At 44.6% G+C, this 11,903-nt stretch overlaps 1 non-coding gene across 1 annotated transcript; it reads left to right on the forward strand.

Annotated features, from left to right (window-relative positions):
- The first annotated feature begins 10,353 nt into the window (after nucleotides 1–10,353).
- Nucleotides 10,354–10,438, forward strand: trnas-acu (transfer RNA serine (anticodon ACU)). The gene has a single exon. It is a non-coding gene; the product is annotated as a tRNA-Ser (tRNA).
- The last annotated feature ends 1,465 nt before the right edge of the window (nucleotides 10,439–11,903 follow it).

Here is an 11,903-nt window from a genome sequence, read left to right on the forward strand (position 1 = left end):
ATAGACCATTCACTGTTCGATGCTCAGGCTCAGGAATTTGACAGAGAGCGAATTTGAGCAAAGGTTGAGCCGGGGCGTTTACCCCATGATGTAACACGAGTTTCTGCGGTTGCTTTGTTGTTCACCTCATTTCTGTGTCTTGCATCATTGAGGATTTTGAAGTTGTCCCCTCTATATCAAAGGCCCGTGCTTATGCAACATTGTACAAAAGATGCAGTCCAATAACAGCCGATGCTAATTCTGTCTACTTATCCAGATATTGACCCCTGGAAACAGCACTGTGCACTCTCCTCGAGTCTGGAAAACAACTTCCTCACATATAATGCTACATTCTCGCTCTAATAGTGCTGTTCTTTCCATCGGCTTCTTTTTTTCACAGAATCCGATTCAATGGATCTTGTCACTGTGTCATTTCTTTCCATGTGGTCAGATCTTGTGAACAGAATATCACAGTGGGAGTGCCCTGCGCCCATAACCCAGCAGTCAGACCATACTCAGGGAACCGTATTCTGGTCTTGATCATTTCATGAACACCAGGAAGAGATATCTATGCTCTTCAAAATTTAATTACCTGTTTTAAGAAGAAAGGTAAACAGTTCCTGGTTCCTGCTTTTGTTACCACACGGACCAAGATTGTAAATGCTGGAACCAGTCGAGACTGTCCGCTCTCCCACATCCAACTTATCCCCAGGTTGTGTTAAGATGATGGTCTGAATCGCTTCCTTCTCTTCCCTGTCACTCTAGGATGATGTGAGCTGTGAAATCTTTGACGTGAAGTGGAGGCAACGTGGAAAAATGTATACACAGCAGGTGCGTGAGCGACGGGACTCGCTGCAGTAACATCCCATGCTGATTCACACAGCAGAAGCCTCCCTGTGACTTCGAGAAGCACAGACACTGTTCCCGAATAATGGGGAGAGATTCACTCTTTCCTCGCAGTTCTGCATTTTCTAGCTCTCTCCAGTGGCATTATTTGGCCAATGGTTCCAAAAAGAAAATGATTTCTTGTGCATGCACGATCTCCCTTTTCTACACCTTTCCAGAATTCCCATACTTCCCACTCCCGCCAGCCCCCTACCCAGCTCCACACACCCATGTTTGATAGGGAGCTAGAGATCGCGTTCAAGCTGCTCGACACGAATACTGCGTGACAATGGAGGATGAGTTCGTCCAGTTCTCAATGAAGATCGCCCTGTTCCAGGAAAGCAGCTAGCACAGCCTCTGGGAGAAGCGAGTCAGAATGGAAAGGAGCTGTTATTAAATCTCTGTGCTTCTTTCACTCCGAAACAGCAGAAATAGCCTTAGTTAACCAAAAACTCACCTGATTTCTGGTTACCACGTCTGGCGCCGTTCTGGCTCGTTTGTTTCGGGTGTGACATTGCTTCAGACAGGTGACATATGTGCGAGAGCTCTCGCGTTCACATTGCGGATGAGCCTTGGAATTTTTCACACTACTTCATTTTTGACTGTGAAGATATGATTTCGATGAGATCGGTTTCAGATAAAGATTCCAAAGCTTGAAAACATACACAAGCAAGTTCAAGAACCGCTTCTTCTCGGCCATTGCTGCTCTGAGAAATGGATTGGATAACTTGAAATAATGCTGAACTTGCCAATGTGGATTTTGCTGAGCGCACGTCCGATACGGAGTAATCTGAATTCCTAAGTCTGGCCAAATTTTGCTTTCCTCACGCTGTGATCTGCATGTCCTTGATGACTATGATCCGACTTTACCATCGCAAACAACGCTTTCCACTGTACTTAGGTCCATGTGACAATCAATCAATCAAAACACAGTCATTTCCTCATTGCGAGGAGCCAGCAGAGCGCAGGTGGGCTGCATGGCCTCAGTCTGCAGTGTGACACATTTTGTGATTCTGATTGAAATTGCAAATAAAACAGCAGAATTGGGGAAGATACACGGTGGTTATATTGACACAGCCGGGACACATATGTGCCACAGTGTATCACACAATAACAGTGAAGATATTTTAACGTCATCCTCGAAGGTACATGCTACAAAAACCTGAAGACTGCGGGATACCGCTGTGGTCAGCGATAACAGAGCGGCCCAAAGGGATTGTGGTGGGCGCATAATCCAGAAATTAATGAATAAAAAGCATCCTCTGCTCGATGACAATTCCAGCTTTCAGTGTGTGTACTGCAACTGCCAGAGTTTCGCGATAACAGTGCTCCGTTCTTCACATTACATATTGATGAGCCATCTCCATCCTGTCACTCAATGATATCTGAAATAGATACAACCGCCACATTTATGCATTTGAGGAAACACACGTTTGAAGTTATGGAAGATTTTTTTGCTGTTCTCTGCAGGTCCGTTATGAAGTGATTCACAAAGTCACTTGACTGAGCTGGGAATACACTGGCGAAGGTGAGAGAAATCAGTTGGTGTGTGGGCCACACCCCTGACGCCTTGCAGTTATTCCCCACGCTGTGTCACACAGCAGGGTCCTCCGGTGAAATGAACAGTCATGAACGACATGTGGATCAGTATGTTGGACACAGCATTTCAACACAGACACAGTTTCCTATTATTACAACAAGCACCACTGATGATGAATACCCTCAGAGAGAAGCAAGTGACAGAGATTGAGCGTGGACTCGATTGTCTGAACGGCTTCTGTCGGCACGTGAATGACGTCACACGTCTCTGCCGTCCCTCTCCTTGTCTCTGTGACAGAGTGGCTGAGGGAGAAATAATGGCTCGTTTTTAATCCTTCATTCCGCTTTGGACTGCCTGCAGACCCGCAGCTCCTGGCTGTGGGGATGGTTCTCAGTGAGTGAGGGTTTCATTCGGAGTCGCTTCATCTGGGACAGTTGGGACTCAGATGTTAACTGATGCCTGATTGCAGCAATGAAAACGACGCCTCTGAAACAAAAGCCTTTCTGCAGGATTGTTCCGCGAAGATTGATTCTGAACATCAAATGGGCAGCACAAAAATGCACTTATTTGCATTTTACTGAGGGAAGAGAGTCCACGGCCCATTTCTCTCTTTCCCACCAGCTTAGCAACTTTCTCTCTCTCTCAAATAAATGATATTTGGAGGAAGTTCGCAATCAAAGTTGCTAAGTTCCAGCAGCGCTCTTGCACCTGGCTGTGCCCGTGAGAGGAAGCTTCAGAGCATATCCGCAATTACATCCCCTCATAATGCCTACAAGTGGAGGGAAATGGCTGAATACTCTGCCAATAGAGACAGCTCAGTCCCCGAGGATGAGATAAACAGCACCGTCTCGGTGGGGACATTCTGCAGATCAGACACAGTCCACTTTATCATTCAAATCATACCAGAGTGAGAGCGCTCGAGAAGGCCAAGCGGTCACTCATACCTGTGCCAACTCGGGAGTTGCAAAAGATTGGTGAAAGTGGAAAGTGGATTTGTTCAAGTTTCAAGTTTTTCCTTGAAGCAGATAGCTGAAGAAGATACACAGTGAAGCGATTGAGATCTAACTACAGGGGAAGCAAATAAGTTGTACAGCGCAGAGGAGAACTTTGAAGTATTGAATTCTGGTTAATGGGACAACCATGCTTTCACTAGGCCACGCGGCTACAGAAGAAACTATGTCAGTGTCTCTCAGCATTGTGATGTCACAGGCAAATGTCGCCGTTACACTGCAAGAAATTCCTTTTTCCAATGTGAGGGCAGACCATATGTAAAGTAGCTTGTATATCGAATCATTTGACAGAAATTGTTCCACTGCACCTGTGTGTTCTATTGTCTCCTTTCCACTTTACCTGTCATTGTGCCTGCACTGAAGTTGATTTTCGACTTGTGCGAGTCTTTTACAATCTGGATGATGTGATGCAGTTGTATGGACCCATCTTCTGGCAGTATTCCACTTCACTTCAGCCCGCCCGAACTTCGCTATCTGATACTTTCCAGTTGTTTAGGTGTTAAGTGCTCATCTCAGACCCAGCCTGCCCTCAACCAAAATAAATGGAAAACCTAGTCACAATGTGATCACTGCAATCGAGGGATATCTTCATTCCAAGGTTATTGATAATTCCAATGATAATGTTAGGACTTCAGATGCTGGAGATCAGAGTTGGCAGTGTGATGCTGAAAAAGCACAGCAGATCAGGTAACATCCGAGGATCCGGATAATTCCGGTTTCAGGCTTAAGCCCTTCATCAGGAATAAGGCTTATGAGTCAGGGCTGAGAGATAAATGGAAGTGGTGTGTGGTTGAGGGGAAAGAGCTGGAAAGCAATAGATGGATGAATAGGAGGGAGAAGATAATAGGTCAGAAGTGGCAGTGATGCAATGGGTCGAGAGGGCGGTGGCGAGCTGAAGGCTTATGCTTGGGGGAAATGAGGAAACTGTTCGAAATCACATTTATCCCGTGTGGTGTAAGGGTCCCAAGGCAGAATGTTTGGCATTCCTCTTCCAGGCGTTGGGTGGTAACGGTTTATCAGTGGAGGAGGTCCAGTACCTGCAAGCCTTTGATGGGGTAGGAGGGGGAGTTGAAGTGCTCAGCCACGGGACGGTGAAGTTGTTGAGTGCGGGTGTCCCAGAGATATTCTCTGAAATGATCTGCAAGAAGGTTTCCTGTCTCCCTGATGTAGAGAAGGCCACACTGGGCGCAACGGATGCAGTGGATGACATTGATAGCTGTACATGTGAATTAACAACGGATGTGGAATGATCCCTTCGGGCCTTGGTTGTAGATGAGGAGAGTTGTGTGGGTGCTAGTTTCACCATTCATTTGGTGGCAGTCAAAGGTGCCAGGAGACGGTTATGGGCTGGTGGGGGCAAGTGTCGACCTGAAGAGGGGGACATGGAGGGAATGTTCTTTCTGGAGTGCTGGCAGAGCTGGGTAGCGAAATATATCTCTGGTGGTGTTGTCTGTTTGGAGGTGGCACCCAGTGGCAGAATATGATGCGTTTTATGCGGAGGTTGGTGGGGTGGGAGGTGAGCACCAGGAAGCTCTGTTCTTGTTGTGTTGAGAGGCGTGGGGTTCAAGGGTGGTGTTGCGTGAAGTGGAGGCGATAAACTGGAGGGCATTGTCAACCAACCTGGACAGGCAATTTGTGACCGTGGATGAAGGAGACCAACTGGGACTCTCTGAGGTGTAATTGGTCATCCTAGGATCAGATGTGTTGGAAGCGGTGGAATTGGGAATAAGGAATGTCGTTTTTACACGATATAGGGTTGGAGGAGATGTAGTCTACACACCTTTGGGAGTCGGTGGGCTTGTAGTATATGGCTTTAATTAGTCAGTCGCCAGAGACGGTGATGGAGATGTCGAGGAAGGCAAAGGAAGTTGCCAAGATGATCCGGATAAATTTGAAGTGCGTGTGGAAGGTTTTCGTAAAGTTGCTGAGCTATTGAACCTCTTCGTTGGAGCACCAAGTGGCGCGAATACATTCATCAATGTAGCTGAGGAACAGGTGTAGGATGGTGCCTGTGTAACTGCGAAAGATGGACAGTTCCGCGCATCTGACAAACAGGCAGGCATAGCTAGGTCCTATGCGGGTGCCCATGGCTATCACCGTCGTTGGAGGAAGTGGGAGAATTGGAAAGAGATGTTGTTGATTGTGAGGACCAGTTCAGTCAGGTGTGTGAGGATGTCAGTGGAAGGGTACTGGTTGGGATGGTGTGAGATTATGAAATGGAAGGCTGGCAGACTTCTGTCATTGTAGATGGATTTGTACAGGGACTGGATGCCCATGGTGAATATGGCGTGTTGAGGGCCAGGGAAACGAAATTCTTGGAGGAGGTGAAGTGCATAGGGGTGTCACGACTGTAAGTGGGCATTTCCTGAACTGGGGAGATAGGATTGTGTCCATGTAGGAAGAGAATATTCGGATGGGACAGGCTCAGGATGAGACAATAGGTCAACTGGGGAAGTAAGGTTTTTGTATCTTAGGAAGGAGGTAGAATCGGAGAGTGCGCAGTTCACGGACAATGAGGTTTGAGGTTGTGGATGGAAGATGCCCAGAGGTGATGAGATTGTGAATGGTCTGTGAGATGATAGTTTGGTGAGGGGAGGAGAGTTTGTGATCGTGGTCTGTAGGAGGAGGTGCCTGCGAGTTTGTGCCTGGCTTCAGCTTTGTTCCTCTGCCCGACTCACAAGACTAATTCCTGATGAATGGCTTATGCCCAAATCGTCCATTCTCCTGCTCCTCGGATGTTGCCTGAACTGCTGTACTTTTCCAGTACAACACTCTCCACTCATTCATTATTACTGTCTCGTTTCACACTACCAGATCCATGCTGTCTGTTTGATTCTAATGAGCTCTGTTCTCATAGACTGCGACAAAATCTGCCAATCTGAAACAAAAACAGAAATTGCTGTAAAATCACAGGTGTGCTGGCAGCATCTGTGCAGATGAATCACAGTTAACGTTTCACATCCATTGGGTCCGTCTCTCCACAGATGCTGCCAGACGTCCTGAAATATTCCAGCAACGACTGTTTTGTTTGATTTTCAACATCAGCAATTTTTTAGTTTTTGTATTCTTATTTTCTGCCAATATGATTTGGCTAAAGATTATGTTAAATGTTTTGAATATGACTACGATGGAATGGCAAGATTCCACCAGCTCGCTACTGCTACTCGGTTCACGTGACCAATGCCTTTCCACTTTGTCACCGCGCCCTAAAGCTGCACCTCATATAAATTGACAAAATTGTGGCATTCTCTCGGATTGGTAATCAGGAGCGAGATTGATTGAAATTATTGAAAACTTAAGATAAACTGATAAAATACAGGATATAAAACGGGAAACTGAAAGGGAAAGAGAGAACGGCGAATGATAATGTTTTGACAAAACTGAAATATAACTGCTCAAGACTCAGAAAGTGCTTTCATCCACAAACATACCAGAATGTGGAATGTAATTTTTGGGACAACCAATGCAAGCAGATTGCAAAATCTTAGTTTTAAAGTCTTGCTGCAACTGTTTTGGTTTTAATGAACGAACCCATGGGATTCGGTGCTGTAATGATATCCGAAAATAGAAAAGGAAACCCTTGCCTTCGAGGGTACGTGGAGAATGTTCACTGATTCATCTCAGTAATGGCAGGACTGTCATCTGGAAGCATATTAGATTAGATTACTTACAGTGTGGAAACAGGCCGTTCGGCCCAACAAGTCCACACCGCCCCGCCGAAGCGCAACCCACCCATACCCCTACATCTACCCCTTACCTAACACTACGGGCAATTTAGCATGGCCAATTCACCTAACCTGCACATCTTTGGACTGTGGGAGGAAACCCACGCAGACACGGGGAGAATGTGCAAACTCCATACAGTCAGTCGCCTGAGGCAGGAATTGAACAAAGGTCTCTGGTGCTGTGAGGCAGCAGTGCTAACCACTGTGCCACCGTGCCTGCCCTAATCTTTCAATGTTCCATGGAGTTTCGAACGAGTGGTGAAGGGAATGTCTCCATTCACAAATTAATCATTCAGTAGAATTCAATACAGGGATCCATGAAATGATGAACAAATTGAACAAGTACACGGACATACGATACACAATATCTACGAGAATTACTATGTGAAAACTGTTGATTTCAGATCCACGGTGGTCTTTGGTGATGGCATTTGCTGTCCAGAACCAGTCTGCACTGGAATGACGGGAGACACACTCTGAAGTATTTGAACTTCAGTCACCTTTAGAAATAGCTAAGACTGACTCAGGACACGGGGATATAGAGATGTTGGCCGTACAAACTTTTCAGACATCACGTGGAAGAATAAAGGAAGTGATCGATAATGTTCGTCTCCAAAGACGATGTTCATGAACTGGATAGATAGTAATTAACTTTATTGGAGTTTATAAATGGAGACGTCATATTTAAAAAGCAAAGAGTTCATAGTGTAACTGTAAAATCTTTTGGTCACACTCAGTGGGAACATTGTGTGTAATCCTTGTCCTCATTCTCCACCAAAAACATGTGAAGAAGTTAGAAAGGGCACAGACGCTGTTTCCTGGATAGCAAGATATTAGAAAGCCAAGTGACGTTGTTTACTGAGACATAAAATTATCAGAAAAGATACAACCCGTTTCATCGTGATGATAGAAAGAATAAAGGAGTTTATTCACGAGATTCGGAAATGCCGGAGCAAAAACACGCAAATTTGATTTAAACAAATGAGATTTTCACATAACCCAAGGTTTGAATGAGTAACTCAGGGAAAGTCCCTCTTTCGAGTGAATCAAGAACTTTCGTTAGAGCTTCAAAACCATTCCTGAATGATTAAGAAAAGTTTGGATGAGAATTCCTTCCACTCAATAGAGTTTTTTTCAATCGTGAACGACTTTACAGAAATAAAACGTAGAAGCTGACTTCAGAGTGTTTTAAAAGATACACGAACAAATGTACAAGGAGAGAATTTACCATTGAGTGAAAGTCAGTGTGGTTGCGTAACAATTTCGACTTTGTTGACTTCAGACACAAAGACATTTCATAAACATGTACAACTGAATAAGACTGAGTATAACAAATTCATGGATTGGTAAGGTGTGACGTATTATTCATGGTGAAACTCTGTAAATGGAGCTGATGTCCTAAAATAACTGCAGACGGAAGTGATATCCAAATGAGTAGGAATTGAATCGTCACTTGGAGATGCAACACCGACTTTATAGATTTGACCACATTCACATGATGTTATGGATATTTCGTACATTTTTAACTCCACCCAAGAAATCCACCAAGAAGACTCTGTCATTTTGTGTTGTTAACCCCCTGTACTTCTCTGCAGCACGCCATTTACGATAAAATATGCTCACACCAAAATTCAATTCGATACAATATTCAAACGGTCCTATGTGATTTCTTTTTTTTTAATCATTGCAATAACCTATGTGAGTTTGCAACAAACTCTGTCCATGAAACCAGTTCAACATCTATTTTCCCGGAATTTAAAGCAGTGCACATGGGAAACGTTATCCATCTGCTGAAAAATCATCCTTGGCTCTTTCTCCACATACGTCTCTTCACGTTTTAGATACTTGCAGTATGTTTGTTGATCAAGGAGTCATTATCCAGAAAAGGTCGTTTCTCAACCCACAAACACGGGTATTTTCCCATAAACTTGGCTTTGCTCAATATCACCTTCAATCCGTACCCCGCAACACGACTACAAATTGAAGCTGCTCCATGTGAGACTCAAACTTAAAACTTCGCCACAGCACAGCTCACTATACTGGAACAGAGATACCGTGCACTGGTCACCTTCAGCACATTAATGCTTACCTCTACATTCCTGGTTTTACTTTAACCTTTGGGAAACCGAGTTTCTCTGATTCCATGGCTAGTAACGTGGATTATATGATCATCTTCACCAGTGGTTCTGTCCCCGAGTGAAGAAAGTGGTGAGGTACTCATTGTAAAGATGGGTAGATTGATGAAATGTACAATTTCATGTTTTGCCTTCAATAAACGATGAGCTTTTTATTTTGTTTTGCAGCTGTAGAAATCTTAAAATCCTCATCTTGAACAGACTGAATGGCAGATCTCCATTGTGTCTCTGGCATTAAATTTCAAAGTGTAAACCCCCCCTGAATTCTTCCACCGCAGTCCGCTGTTTGGCAAGTGTTCCTGTTGAGTTAAATGCACTTCCGTGTGTGTCACCTGCTGCTCCCAGCATGCGCTCTGACACTGCACTCATTTTCCTTCTGACACTTGTTCACTGTGTTGCTGTGATCATACAGTGACTTGGTGTCGCACGGCCCAGGAAAATGATACAGATCAAGGTTTTAGCATTGTTGAGTTCAATTGTCAGTTTAGCCTTATTTTGGATTTTGAAATTGTCTGTTCTGTACAAAAGTGCGTGTCAAAAACATCTGAGCGGAAGTTAGGTGTTCCAAATAATGACATTGAGCACTATGCACTCTCCTCCAGTCTGGAAAACAATTCCTAACAGGTAATTTAATAGACAATACACACAGTTGCAGGAGTAGGCCATTCTGCCCTTCGACCCAGCACCACCATTCATTATGATCATGGCTGAACATCCTCAATCTGTATCCTGTTCCTGCCTTCGTCCCATAACCCATGATTCCAATATCCTTAAGAGCTCTATACAACGCTGTATTGAAAGAAAACCTCCTGCTGTCTCGGGTTCTTCATTCCGTTGACTTCAAATCTTCACAGAATTCAACAGACCTTGTTACATATTCATTTCCTCATTTTTGTTCAGATCACTGTGTGCAGAGTGTGACAATGGGAGTGCACTTGCCTCAGAACCCAGAGATCAGACCATATTCCTGGAACTGTACTGTGTTATTTATCATTTCACCAACACCAGGGAGGAATATCTGCTGCTCTGCATAATTTACGCAATTCAATTATTCATAAGTTCATTCTCATTCCCGCATTGGTGACGTGATGCCCGAGAGGTTAAGGCGATGGTCTACTAATCCATTGTGCTTTGCACGCGTGGGTTCGAATCCCACTGTCATCGACTGTTCTCCAATAGCCACAGATGTTGTATTGAAATCGAGACTCCAATGGTCAGTTTATCTGTATCAACGCTATTATGGAATCTCAAAGCATGGTTTGACCCTGTTAACGAATCTGCATTGAAATGTCGGTTGCCTTGGGATAATGAAAAAGAGCGTGATTGTCGTTTTCATGTCAAGTTGCTGTGAACGTTTTTCCGTTTGAAAGACATCCAGGAAAATCAAATAACGAGAGCTGCGAAGTGCATGTTTATGCAAAGGGATTCTTAATGAATCTTTTGTCAGATGAAATCTGGAGGAGGTTGAGTAGAAGTTATTCATCCTGGTGAGAAGAGCACAGCGAGACAACAAAAAATAATGGAGATACTTCAAAAGGGGCAGGGCGTGGGTGTAGGGGCACTGAGAACTGGCTGTAAATGCACAGTGGAGAATTGCCGCTGTGGGTGCCGTGCATGGGCACGGAGAGACTTACACATTGGTGAAGGCTGGACATAAGGCACAGATAAACACAAGATGTGGGAAGCAAGCTCCCTCTCGTTATGCACACACTGGATGCATCACATTGAACTATGAACAACTGGAGAAATCAGCATGTTACCTATAGGGAGTGAAACTAAACTGTGGATCACTAACCGCAGATTCATGCAACATAAACATGAAAAATGATTTAAAATGTAGGGTGTAGGTTTGCTCGCTGAGCTGTAGCTTTGACATCCAGACGTTTGTTTACTTGGCTAGGTAACATCATCATCAGTGGCGACCTCCACGTGAAGCGAAGCTGTTGTCTCCTGCTTTCTGTTCATATCTTTCTCCTCTAACGGGTTCCTGGGGTTTGTGGTGATGTCATTTCCTGTACGTTTTCTGAGGTGTTGATAGATGGCATCTCGATCTAAGTGTTTGTTTATGGCATTGTGGTTGGCGTGCCAGGCCTCTAGGAATTCTCTGGCGTGTCTTTGCTTAGCCTGTTCCAGGATAGATGTGTTGTCCCAGTCGAAATAGTGATATTTTTAATCCGTATGTAGGAATACGCAGGAGAGAAGGTCGTGTCTTTTTGTGGCTAGCTGGTGTTCGTGTATCCTGGTGGCTAACTTTCTTCCTGTTTGTCTTCCGTAGTGTTGGTGGCAGTCCTTGCATGGAACTTTGTGGATGACGTTGGTTTTGTCCACGGGTTGAATCTGTGTCTTTTAAGATTGTTAGTTTTTGTTTGAGAGTGTTGGTGGGTTTGTGTACTACTCGGATTCCGAGGGGTCTTAGTAGTCTGGCAGTCATTTCTGAAACTTCTTTGATGTATGGTAAGGTGGTTAGGGTTTCTGACTGCGTTTGGTCTGCTTGTCGTGGTTTGTTCTTGAGGAATCTGCGGACTGTATTTTCTGAGTGTCTATTCTTCTCGAATACGTTGAATGGGTGGTTCTCCTCTGTTTTCCGAAGTTCGTCTGCGCTGCAGTGTGTGGTGGCTGGTTGGAATAG

The sequence above is a fragment of the Chiloscyllium punctatum genome, chromosome 18, assembly GCF_047496795.1.
Source record: "Chiloscyllium punctatum isolate Juve2018m chromosome 18, sChiPun1.3, whole genome shotgun sequence".
In the NCBI taxonomy this organism is placed as follows: Eukaryota; Metazoa; Chordata; class Chondrichthyes; order Orectolobiformes; family Hemiscylliidae; genus Chiloscyllium; species Chiloscyllium punctatum.